Genomic DNA, 13,712 nt, shown 5'->3' on the forward strand with positions numbered 1-13,712 from the left:
GCCGTCGTGTCTATGATATGATAACGGATTGAGAGAGTGCACAAACTGTTTCTTAAACAGTTCGTTTACATAAACATATATGCAAAGCACGTACGAATTAAAGACAACGTTTATTGTGGCTTGAAAAGTTAGTGGTAGATTACACGGGCACAAGCGAAACGAAACGAAACACAGAAATGCCGACTATATCAACCGAAAGGTCACAGTGTGGTGGGGGATAAAAAAAAGAAGAGCTTTTGGCGCATACTCGGCGGAAGGCAGCGCCGATCCATCAATGATTTACGCGTTTGTGAATTTTCTATATAAATTGTTTCAAGCATGACAAGTCTTCGTAATGGAGCATAATCTGGCTCACGCCGCACCCCGACCCCAACATCTACTTCTTCATGCCTGTGTCTAGTAAAGAGCATCGCATTCTTGGAAAATTGGAAGCACATAATGCAATCGCGACAATGCAACAGAAAGTTATGCTTCAGTGCATAAATAGATATTTCTGGAGCGCCAATGCATTTCTCCGCAAAGTTCGGGAAGTAATAGAGAGGTTTATCTTGTCCGGTAATCGGGTAAACGCGGGCGGACTGGGCGTTGGGGCGGAACCGTAAACGTGAGCGGTGTCAACCGGAGAATTCGTTTCAAGTGGATCCGCCTTGCGAGCTCCACGGCTGCAATTTTGTAAATTGCATATGGACCATAGGGTAATTAGTTAAACTTAATTAGTGATTTTTTGGTTATTAGCCGATTATGCATTTCAACTTTTTGTCCAATGTCCGCCTCTCCGAGTAGACCAACTCATGAACTAGAATTGTGCTATCTAGCTGCCACATCCAATCTCTAAATCTTTTTCAAGGTGTTCGCTGAAACACCCCGTATATAAAGATATGCCGAGCCCACGCACTGCGGGAATCGATGTAACCGAAGCTTTGTATGCTGTTTGCTTTGATTGAATATAGTTATTGTTGCGCTTGTCGCTTCTGGCCGTAGTGCACACCACGCTTGTTGTCTTTCGTGGCCGCCACGCGTCGTAGCCTCGCCTCACGTCTTCGAGCCAGCATACATTCGCAGTCTGCCCACGTTTGGCTGCGTAGCGAAGACGCTCGTGTTCCGCGCGACGCTTCTTTCGGGCCTGGCCCTTTCCTCGGCACTAAGTGCGTGCTTTCGAGCCATTCTGCTGGCGCATGTTTACGTGCTTCTTCTGCATACGTGGCCAGCACGCTGTTGAGCACGCCAGCTCCAAGCGCTCTCTTTAGGCTATGGACAATTGCAATGCTTACACTATCACAGCCCAGCACGCGACCTCCACAGCCCAGCGCCTGCTTTCTTGTCGCATAGGAAAGCAAGCGCAGCACGTTCCATACGCACAAACTGTGAAACGCTGGTGCGGCGGCGCCGGCCGGGATGCGCGGAGGCGAGTGTCATCTGGTGGTGTTGCAAGAAACCCAGTGCGCACGCGCGAGCCAGTTCACAGCAGCAGCGCCCGGAAAGTCGGGAGAAGAGGCAAAGAAAACATCGCTTTAAAAGTGGTTTACATGAACCCAGTAAAGTCGGGTCTGGATCAGCTCGACTTCTGACTCAGCCCGCTCGCGTCGAATCCGTGTAAACGAAGCTCGTGTCGCCGAAAGCAGTGTAAACAACACAAAATAGGCCATCCGTACGTCCTTCACCGTGCGCCTCTGCACATTCAACAAAAGCCTGGTACTCTGCTGCACCTTTTCTGCAAATACCCCTCCACGCTTCAGTTCACCTCCTGTCGAGGGCCTAAACACGCTCACCTTTCGCTGACACGGTCACGGTGTCGCTGAAAGCTCCGTTCCCATTCATTCGGCGGAAAGAGAAACTGAATTAAGGCCGAAGAATAGCGAAACATCGCTTTCTTGGATTTCGCCTCTAAGCCTCAGCGCGAGCATGTCAGCAATACGTCACTGATTTCAGAGGTGCCTTTTTTTTATTGCGAAAGAGAAATAAATACGAAACTTGCTAGGTGGACTGACTCTGTTTTCTTAAGACTGCGATGTGGTCCTGGTAGACGCTGTCAAAATCAGTGACGTCACGGTACGCGGTTACGGAAAGTTCAGGCTGACGTTGGCACCCGTCGTTCGTTTTCTTGCGTCTTATCTGACTCACCGAACTCATCACTTGACAGTGACTGCTTCGCTATTGCAGAAGTGTCAATGTTCTATTACAGCATAACCCACTATTCATCTTAGATAGCGAGATAGCTTTTAGAGCGCAGCACATGGGCGCCCGTCGCTCGGCGTAACCGAGCGAACGAGCACAGCGAAAGATGAAAGCGAACGCGGAGCGCAGCTTGAGAAAAAAAAGCGTAGTGGCCGCGCAAGACTTGCGACGACCGCTACGAGATGGCACCAGAGGAGCACGCCGTCGTCTGTTCACCGATGGCATGCAGCGAGCGCGTCCGACGAGTACCATATATGGAAACAAAGCGCTGCATGAGCGGAGGTCTGTCTGCGGCGGCTGCTGTAAATCGAGCCCGCGCGTCACCCACGTGCTGCCTGTCGCGATCTCCCGATTAGCGAGGCAGTCACGCCACACTTCGCTCCGCCTGTAACGCCAGCGCCAGCCGAAATGAAAACACGTATAGGAGCTGCGCTCAAATTTCGCATTAGGGAGTATCGTAATCGTCGGTCAATTTTTTTAGCCCCTTACTACAGAAATCTTGAGCTTCTTGTAAAAAAAATTTGAAAAAGACATTGTTTGGCCAGATAGGATTAAACAAAGCTAACTTTTCACAACCAAGAAAAATGCTTGATTGTGATTTTATGGGCCAATGTCGCCTAATGTAACCATAGGGTCATTCGTTTTAGGGTTTTATGTTTCTGAAAACAAAAACGGTAATTAAAAATCGGGTGTTAGATTTAAAGAGGAATTACGGTGAAAAATCGGGGGTTTTGTTGTCTGGCCAAAAAATAGGAATTTTTCTGGTAGTTTCACAAACGAATTATAGATGCAATGGTCCTCTTTTGGACACCTAATGTTTCAATTAAACAAGCTACGAGCGTAAATCCCTCGCAGGAGCACATATTGACAAAAATAGAGCTTCTCACAAGTCATGCGAGGAACTTATCTATGCACAAATCTTCGTTGGCAGGCATTATTTACACTTTCTTAAAGAAAACGCATAAGCAAAAACAACAAATAAGAATGCTACAAATGCCCTTAATTGGATGAAAAAAAGAAGACACAAATAGTAGTGCACGAGCGCAGGCTTCGCAAGAGACTTGACGCCTTTGCTTACCTTACAAGCTCTTGTTAACATACATCATCATTTGCATTTTGAGCATTTGCGTGTCTGTTTTTATGTCGCCAGGCCTTTGAAGCTGCATACCTTAGCTGGGTAAAACGTCTACGCAAAGCCACAGCTGCCGTTTGCAATGCACTGCCCCGACAGCGCCGAGTTCGATAGGTTGGGGCATAGCGGGCGACATGGTGTCCTGCTATAGGCCAATAACACGTGAATGCTGTACTCGGGGCATCGCTTTAGGAGATGTCCAAACTAATTCTTTAGAGAATTCACATCAGCATTGACGTAACTCAGCAAAGAGACATAGTTGACGAATGAATTACTAAGTTGGCTTTTTCATCAGGAATCTAAAACCAACGCTTAGACGCCATACATTCAGATTCCACTGTCATCCACATGATCGACATTCCTTCGCTATGTCCTGTAACACTTGGTGCTGATTTCATATTTATCGCAATATCATACACTTGTTGCAGTATGATGTATATCGACGAAATGGTCGCACAAGGCGGGCAAGCATTGATTGCTCTTTAACAGCTGCATGTTTCCTTATCCTTTACGAAAGGGCGGAACTTCTGATTTTCATAAAACTCGTTCGGAGCAACAAATTAGGCAATTATCGGGTTTTACCTGAAAACGATGGAGCCTGCATATATGATAAGACATGCAGTTCCTGCAGCATATTTGATGATCACGAAGACCGACAGTTCAATTGACCATACACAGCAAAAAAATGCGTATGCACGACAAAGGCATTTTCGAACCAAAATACTCTATATACCAAAGACTGACAAAACGGACTACGGTTTCCATTCAGCACATTAGCCCTGGTGTGCCGGATCGCCAAACCCTGCACACCAGCCTACTCTGAGGAGTTTCCGCGGTAGTCAAGGACATCGAATGCCAACAATATATGCATAACTACTCGGTATCCACGTGCAAGCTAACATGAGGACGTGTGAATTCTGGGAAAGTTTTTCGCGCTTCCATTGAAATGAGCGGTGTGTAACCACAGCTAGATGAAGAAATGCAGCTTGAGGGCGAGAGTTTTCGTTGAAAACAACCTTGCGAGGCAGCCGACTTGCAGATTTTGGCAAATCGTTCTTGCTGCACACACAGCACTGCAAGGAGCCCATCCCTTTTGTGAAAATTGATTAGGTATAGAAGCCGGCACAACTGCAGCAAGCGAACAAGATCGAACGACGCTATCCCTCCGGTGCTTTTACTGTCGGAAACAATGGATTTTAAACAACGCGGCGAGGTTCCAAACTCTGGCGCTAGATGTCAATACAATTTTTGCATATGGATCACAGCCGAGATAATCAAGAGATGTCTAGAAAACTTGGTGTCTAGATGTCTAGATGTCTTGGTGGGAAAAAAATCAGGGCAGATATTGATACGACCGGATCCGTTTATTTATTATTTATTTATTTATTTATTTATTTATTTATTATTTATTTATTTATTTATTTATTATTTATTTATTTATTTATTATTTATTTATTTACAATACCTCACAGGCTCCACATAGGAGTATTATGTGAGGGGGACTATACAATAAATTTTTACAAGAACACACAACAAAAGGAATTTTGTTCCACTTACAGGCATAGGTAGCGGTACAAGGTAGATAAACGAGTTTTGACGAAGAGAAAACAAAGATTAAGGAGATTTATGCAAAAATGCTAGAATGAAAAGCATGTATAGCGTACTTGATTAACCCAGGCAGGCTAGGTGACTATTTATCACCGCCCCGTTTTGGTCTGTCGCAAAAGTCTTGCAAAAAAAACCCAAACATAAAAAACAACTTGAAACATTGCTTTAAAAAAATTGAGTGTATTTCTCACAGCTCCCTCTATTACATATTTCTGCAAACTTTGATGACGCCATCAATGATTCACTAATTGGTAGCTTCAACATCTAGGCCGGACCTTTTAGACAGCTTGGATTTATGTCAATTTTCTCTTCGCATAATTTTTAAAAGATTGACGTAGTCTTAAAGGAAACCTTGTTTCTCTTCCTCCGTGAGCTATTTGTTGCTGTTCTTAGTGTTATCTCTTCGAGCATGGCATGCGCCGTGTTATCTTCGCCATAAGCACTGCTCACATTTTAGTTTTCTTAGCTTTTTATCACTAATAATGGTGCTAAGAATGAGTGTGGCACATACAAACATTACATTTTCCCACCAAGCTTATTCTCTGACAAGGGAACAAATATCTGCTTTAATCCGCAAAACAAGTCAACTGCATGCTGTACAGAACTATAGAGAAAGTAATACTTGCCTCACAGAACCACCCAAATGCCCTTATCGGTCAAGAAATCACCGTAGACTAATAAACAATCAACAAACACCCTGGTATATTTATTGCGCTGATTTCAAGCCCATAAATTGTGAAAATACCCTCTTTATTTCCGAGCATTTAGCATGTTAACAAAGTGCCGACGTTTTTTTTTTTTTTTTTTTATGTACCTGAACATTTATGTTCAGTGCTACAGTAGTTGTGTTTTCGTTGTTAGAGGAGATGACATATATTCCCGGTGAATATATAGTATTTTCTTTTTATCGATTATAATTACGCTACAAGTTGTTCTATGCGTATCATATAATGACATATATCATACACCATGGTAAATCAGTTCTACGGAATCCCGCAAGGCGGTGGAAGTGTGGCTTTTCTGTTTCGTGCTATATTCGGGTGGATGACAATTCTCCCTTCCGTGATGCACCATGCCGTAAAGGGTGGAATTCGCCGGTGAATCCCGTACGCGTTTTCGCTATCACCTTCACGGCATAACGGCAAAACCGCTTAATCCCGCCTTTCGTGTTTCTGCCAGTACGCAACTGCTCAACTAGTTTTGCTCCCAGAGGCAAAAAAAAGCTTGAGCGCGACGTAAAGCAGGCATCACTTAAAAGGAAAGTGACAGGGCACTCCACTCACGAACACGTGCAGTACTGTCGCTCCCGCGACCGGCGACATCGCTGCTGGCACCCAGCCACGGTGTTTTCGCAGCGCGGCCGACTCGTTGACTGACGGCTGCTGCCAGGGCGTAGAAGCCAAGTGACCCTATACCGACACAAACCGGGCCGGCGAGGAGACGTGGAGAGGGCGTCGCAGCATGGATCGGAAGAGGGAGGTCAAGATGGGGGAGGCGAGCAAACGCGCTCTCCAGTGACAGGCGATAGTGTGTAGTGTTGTCTGCAGTTCGGTGGACACTGGGCAGGCGCGATTATCCTATTTCCGGAAAAGAAGAGAAGAAACGCCTAAAGCCCGTCAAGGACGTTTCCCGTCTCCCTCACTTTCTCACACCTCCTTTCACTGTGCCAAAGAGCCAGCTTCCCTGGCGTTGCTCAGACCTTTCCGTCGGACAGAAAGACCTCCTCTGTTGGATGCTTTCACGTGAGTGCAAAAGCGTGCACTGCTGCCGCCGCTTCTGCAAGTGTTTTTGTGCGGAGTGGCGCCATGCGGCTTCACAACAGTCAAGATCAAGGGCATTGCGGTGATGGTCCCCGTGACTGTCCGAGATGTGTGGAATGGAAACTGCCGCATGAATACGGACCGTGCAGCTTTTGTTCCAGCAACACCTTTTTCTTTTACGTTGGGCTTAGGTGTTTAAGGAGCCATGACCTGCTGAACAGAAATTGCGGTCCTTCGTTTGCACTTCTGTAGATGTTTCTAACTGTGAAGCTTACGATGCCAGGCCGTTTACCCATTTTTACCCCCTTTTAAGCCCCTTTCTTATGTAAGGGCCCTTACGCCCTTTACATATCGATGTCGCATCTAGCACGTCGCGCGGAGATAATAATCACCCACGCGCCTGTGGAATGGACCTCCGCAATTTCTTATGTGTGCGTGCGGGTGTACAAATGACCCTTCTCGCCAAACGTTCAGCACACAGTACAGGGTTCGTCGAGATCATTTTACCATGTAGTGTAACGTCGCCTTTGCAAACTATACGGACGATTGCCGAAATTTTCGGATACGAATAGTATGTATCGAATAGTCAACCGTAGACATATACGTATTTACAGCGGGAAGATTTATTTCTGATAAATTAGCTTCCACGCCTGCACTCGATCATTAGTTTAAAAAATATATGTTATCACGAAATTACTAAACGCAATTAAAGGCTGCGCCAATATCCTCTCCATATTGTTGGAGCCTGGTTACAAACAAGCCTTCCAAGAATGAATGGCTAATATACGAAATTGAGCTTTACAATGACGCTGAATAAATGATCACCAAAACAAGAGCAGAACTGATGGTATAAAAAGAAACTGCTCAAGGGCGTGTGCGCAGCAAACACGTGTAAAAGGGCCAGTTGCAAGAAGGACGTGTCTGGTCGTAGCGTACAAAAAAAAATACACATTTTACTTGGGTAGACTGCCCAAATATTCAATCGAAAACAAAACTTCCATTTTGTTTCTGCATTCCTTTGAAATGTATTGTTGTTGTTTCACTTCCGATAATTTTCGACAGTTTGTTTAGCAGATGGGGATATCGCAACAAGACTTTACCAGTCAGTTGTTGCGAAAAAATTGGTCAGCTTCAAATGTTAGACAATGTCAAATGGATCCCTTTCAAATACGAATAGTTAGTGTGTAATATTCGATTCGCATTCGAGACTTGTAATAAACGCCCATCCCATAAGTGCGACCAACCGGTTCGACAGTGCGTGTTTCTATGGGGTTTGGTTCACTGCGCCGCCTGCTGTTCATTTAGACTCAGGCGTCGACGCCGGCGGTGGGCGCACATGTCGACGGATGTGGAACACATTTGAGGCAGCAGTCCCTACCACGGTGGCTCTTACCGCGGCTGTTTCCAAGTCAGATGGGCGCAGCTCGCCCTCGCAAACACTCGAGATGTTGCGAGAAAATAAAAAGAACGTCTAAAAGCCCTCGAGACCCTTCTCTCAAAGTGAGTTTCGCTTTCAGCGAACCTTCCAATGCTAGATATCTTTCGCGTAGCTCTCACAACAGCTTGTTTACCGTAATTTCAATCGCCCGGCTAAATAATGTCGAGGACGAGCTTCAAGCCGTTCATTAGGCTCTCGCAACCTAAGATCAGTAGCAGAACATCATTAACGTAATTAACGTAACCTCGTTAATACCTCATTGCCCAGTAGCACATATCGAAAGGCTAAATCTAAGAATTTGTGTAATCAAACGATAAGTTGTACTAAAATGCGGAATTTGATAAGAGGTCGTCGTGGTTTTAGAGGTACCTACGAGCCGACATTATATGTTCAGCTTTATGTAGGAATGAATATTTGTGACGCAAAACACAGGGGAACTTAATGGCACTGCATTGTGGGTCAGCGTGCAGGGTTTATATAACATCTTCGCTGGTGCTTGCCTTTGGCGCACATATAATCTTGCTATGTATATATATGTATATAACTCCATATTTTGCTATAGCTAAGAACATTTAGTTCCTCTTGCTTTCTGTCTGAGACTAACGTATCATATGCAGACTACAACATTGTTTATTATATTGTGACGGGGAGGAAAGGAGCATCCGCTGCGTAAATACGTCTTGATACTCGAAAAACCCGCACGCTACACCAAGAGAGAGAGAGAGAAAAGGTAAAGGAAAGACAGGGAGGTTAACCAGAGGTTATCTCCGGTTGGCTACCCTGTACCGGGGGAGGGGTAAAGGGATGCGAAAGGAGAGAGAGAGAAAAATAAGTGAAAATAAAGAATAAACAAAAAGGAAGGAAACAAGAAAATCACACACGCCCACAAAACAGAACTGTTTCTGTGGGCACTGTCATGAAGTCCGCGAAGGCGTTCTCGTGTTGCATTGTCTGAACGTTCCGTCCTAAGTACAATGCAGAGTCACAATTTGTCACTGAGTCCGGTGTCTTTCAAGTAACGCAACAGTGCCTTCAGGGCGGCTCGCGCCGTTGTTTGTGTAGGCCAGTTTCCAAGGATGTTCTTTTCTGTTATTGGGCGTTTGTCCAGTTGATCTATTGTCGCTGAGAGAGCTGCTCTCTGCGGGTTGAAACGAGGGCACTCACAAAGAAGGTGTGCGATTGTTTCGTTGCACCCGCAGGATTCACAAAGTGGGCTATTGGCCATTCCGATACGAAAGGAGTACGCATTTGAAAATGCTACTCCAAGCCATAGACGGATTAGAAGTCTGCAGTCGCGTCGTGCATGGAAGGTCGAATGGAATACGAAGCTGTAAATTAGGGTCCAGGGCATGAAGGCGTGCACTTGTGAAATCGGAGGAATTCCATTGCATCAATGTAGTTTCACGCGCAAGCGCGGAAAGTTTTTTCGCTGCGTCGGCTCTCGAAAGAGGAATGGCAACGCAGTTGACACCGTCATGAGCAGATCGGGCCGCTGCGTCCGCTCGATCATTGCATGTATGCCACAGTGACTATAGGCAACCACTGATATATTATATTGTGCCCTTCATCAATTATGCGATGGTGTACTTGTCTTATCTCTGCGACGAGCTGCTCATGTGATCCATGGCGCAGTACTGAGAGTAAACTCTGTAGGGCTGCCTTGGAGTCACAGAAGATTGACCATGGATGGGGTGGTTCCTCCAGAATGAAATGAAGAGCCGCACGGAGGGCTACCAGTTCAGCAGCTGTTGATGATGAGACATGTGACGTCTTTAGCTGCATCTTGACGGATCTTGCTGGAATCACCACTGCGGCAGCTGGACTTGTAGGTGTGACTGAGCCATCGACATAAACATGTACGCGGGCACTGTGAACCTCATGTAAAAGTCCTAACGTGGCCTGTTTCAGGGCAGATGACGGCATGTGAGCTTTCTTTGTGATTCCTGAGATGGTGAGGCGTATGTCAGGTTTGTGCAGGCACCATAACGGTGAGGATGGTCTTGCTGCAGGCATGTAGTTCGATGGCAACGCTACACCAAAATGTTACGGGGAAAAAAGGCGCTTGCCAATACATTTACACGATATGCATACGAGATGAAGCTCGCGCGTGCGACTATCGGCGACAGTCGTCTTCGTCAGTCCTGTCATCATTGTTGCCTACTGCAGCGTCTCGTAGTAAAATATATTCCGTCAACGCCGAACCAAACCGTCTACGCTTCCTGCTGGATATCTTCAACCCATCGACGTCCCACCTGAGTCCTTCCGTGTCGGTTTGGACCGCCTCGGACCCTTTCCTACATCTGCTTCAGGAAACAAATGGGTTGCTGTCGCTACCGATTACTCGACGCGCTACGCAGTGACACTAGCGCTGGCGACCAGCTGTGCTACAGACGTGGCGGACTTTCTCCTCCGTGATGTAATTTTAGTGCACGGTGCCCCACGTCAATTGCGGTGCGATTGACGGTAGCGGTGCGATTGCGAATTAGTGTAAGTCTAACGTGTTCCATCTGTGATTGCTGCGATATCAGATGGCTGAAAGTCAACGGGCTACGAATGGGCGGTATTCGGCTGCAAAAATAACCTTCGAAGCGAATGTGAAGTGCCCCTTCAGCCTCGGCGGCTCCGTGCACTAAGGCCGAGTCTTTCTGCCATCCCCAAAACCATTTTGGAAGAGTGTATCTCGGCCGCTCGAAATAAAATCTCCTTTAGAGCGTTTTGAACGAGACACGCTCGTTTGCGGGCTAGTTAGTGTGTCGCTTCGCAGATGGCAGCACTGGACAGGAATTTTTTTTTCAACCGCCGTTTCACATTTCCTTGGGGAGAAACTCGTGTCTAAAAAATGGGCGGCCGGTGGAGGCGACGCATGTATTTCTGGCCCCTCATCGCGGAAAAGAAGCATTTCACCGCCGTGCAGCTCTTTGGACGATAATGATTCAGAAACCGAAGTTTACTTCGTCTCTGGGAGCGAAACAATAGCGATGACTTCGAAATTAGCAGTTGATCAGATGAAGAAGACTGCTCAGAAGACACAATTTCGAGTGCGCGTCATTGGCGGCGCATCGATGCGAAGAACACCCCCACGAAGGCACCTCGGTTTCCGTTTTTGGGCGTCACTGGTAAGGCGTTCAATATAACATTGCCTGATAAAACTTTCCTAACAGTGATCTTGCTCTGTTTTTATTTGTTGATTACCAGCAGTTCAGTGGTGCACCGACCGGGGGAGGGGGGGGCAGTTGTGACCCCCCCCCCCACCTGAGGCCAAGTTAACCCCCCCTTTTGTTTAACCCCTTTGCTTTTCTTGCGCCTTTGAGTACTGCAACTAAAATGTAAGACGCGCAATCGTCTGCACACTCGCAAACTTGCGCAAAAAGCGCATTTTTTGACAATTTCCTGTGAAGAAATTTAAATTAGTGCTGTATAGATGGTATTGGCAAACTAAGGCAAACGCCTAGGTGTATAGCTAGAGATACTAGCAACTTTTTGCAGTTTTTTGTCGAGCTTGTTCCTGACGCTTTGATGGACCTCTGAAAAGGTGCTGTGAAGTTAGAAGCGTGTTCGTCTGAGCTTGTCAAATGAATGCGCCATGTTGTATTGTAAGGTATGGGCGTAGCTTACACCCGAGAAAATACAATCTCAACCGACATGTTTCAAACAGAAGACTAAAAAAAAAATCCATCAAACTTCAACACACTAAAGAAGTTGCAGCACAAACATAATTCAAATATGTACATAATGCAGCCTGCAATTCTAAGCGTATACAGGTCTTCAACTCTCGCCAGAAGAAACTTTATATACGCACTGAGTCAAATTAGGGAACAAAGCCATTTAACGAACAGTTACTGCAAAATCTGGAACGTTGGCTAGCGTATTCCTATTCCGAGATTCCGGAAGTTCCGTAACAGCCTACCCTTAGCAATCCCCAAAAGGAAGGCATGCAAGAGACTACAATCTCGCAGAGGACTGAAAAACACTTGACCAGGAAAAACGTTCGCGCTCTGTCATTCCCTCGAAGATCGGCATTTTAATCGGTCGATCACGAGACCGGTAGTACCGGTGGTAAGTCACTGTGACGTTATCGAAAGAACAGCCGCTAAAAAATGGGACTGCCTGGAGCCCTACGTATCCCGGGATTCCGAAACCGTGCCTCTGCGCTTATGCAAGGCCCCGCGACCCGCCCGTAACTCTCCCACTCGAGGAAGGCCGGACAGGTACCAGCAGTACCACCCGGCGGCAGATCAACTCCTTAACGTGAGAAACGTGCGAATCTCCCGCCAAGGCAGAGCCTGGCCACCTCCCACCCCTGCGACGACCAGCATGTTTAGCCGGTCGGCCACGAGAATGGTGGTGAACGTACGGTAAAAGTAATATATTAGTGTGACGCTTTAACCCCTAACCACGAAGACGACGACGAAGAAACACGCAGATATTCAACGCAATGTTGCAAAGTAGATGACGCAAACCTTGTTTGAGTTAGCGAGTTAGCAGCAGTTGCGGATGACACAGGCGCAGCCTAGTCGCCAGTACATTTTAGCTGTCTGCTTCCCGAGTTCGAACTAAGGCGATGCATAATGCACGAAGAGTGTTGATGATAGATGAATACACAGAGAAGTACGACACATATCTAAACACATATCTAAACCGGCGGCACATACCAAGTTGCACGTACCGAGAGCGAGGAGTTGTATGTTGGGGCACATTCCCAGTGTTACATATACAACCAGCGACCCAAGTTGTCTACTATAGGCCAAACAGCAGCCAGCAAAAAAAAAAAAAAAAAATGTTTATTCGGACACGTACCCAGATGGTCCAAGTTGCGCATTCGACAAGGCTGGGAGCACATAACCTGGCCCACGTTCTCTATTAAAGACAACAGTCTTTATTGGTCTAGCTTAACGCGAAAAACTTTTGTCACTCGATTCAACCGCCCGGCCAAAACCAAGCATGAGGAGAGGAGGTGCAGAGAGAGAAAGAAAAAGAGGGCGTTACGTACAAACGAATATCGTCTTTCGACGTCATTTGCAGCGAAGCAAGCAGATATGCGGCCAATTTTTTTACATTGGCTCGGACACGGAAACGTCACGGGTATAAAACAAGAGTGGGAAACATGGCTAATCACACTATAAGAAACCACAACGAATAATAAATTCAGAGCAATTGGAGGTCTGGCAATGGAACTGTCGCTCTGTCTCCAGGAAAGCGGCTGCGCTCCGGCTGTTTATTAGAAACTTCGAAATCGCTCCATACATGATATTTCTGCAGGCGGTCGGAGCCAAGCCGGCCAAAATGCAGGGATACTACACCCTGAGCGATCCCCAAAATTCGAAGGTCACCACGCTGGTGAGCAAGTCTATAAACGCTCAATTATTAACACTTCCCCAAATTGAGGGAGATACTGATTCTATAGTTATCAGTGTGATGCCAAATAAACGAAGTAAGGCACACACAATAATCACAAACATGTACAGCTCCCCCCCCCCCCCCCAAAAAAAAAAAAGCAATGGGGATGATCTACCACAAATTCTCTCGGCAACAAAAGATTTAACGGGCACCAGGGATAAGGCGGTGGTAGTGGAGGACTTTAACGCACCCCATATACTAT

Source organism: Dermacentor silvarum, chromosome 11 (genome assembly GCF_013339745.2).
Source record: "Dermacentor silvarum isolate Dsil-2018 chromosome 11, BIME_Dsil_1.4, whole genome shotgun sequence".
NCBI lineage: Eukaryota > Metazoa > Arthropoda > Arachnida > Ixodida > Ixodidae > Dermacentor > Dermacentor silvarum.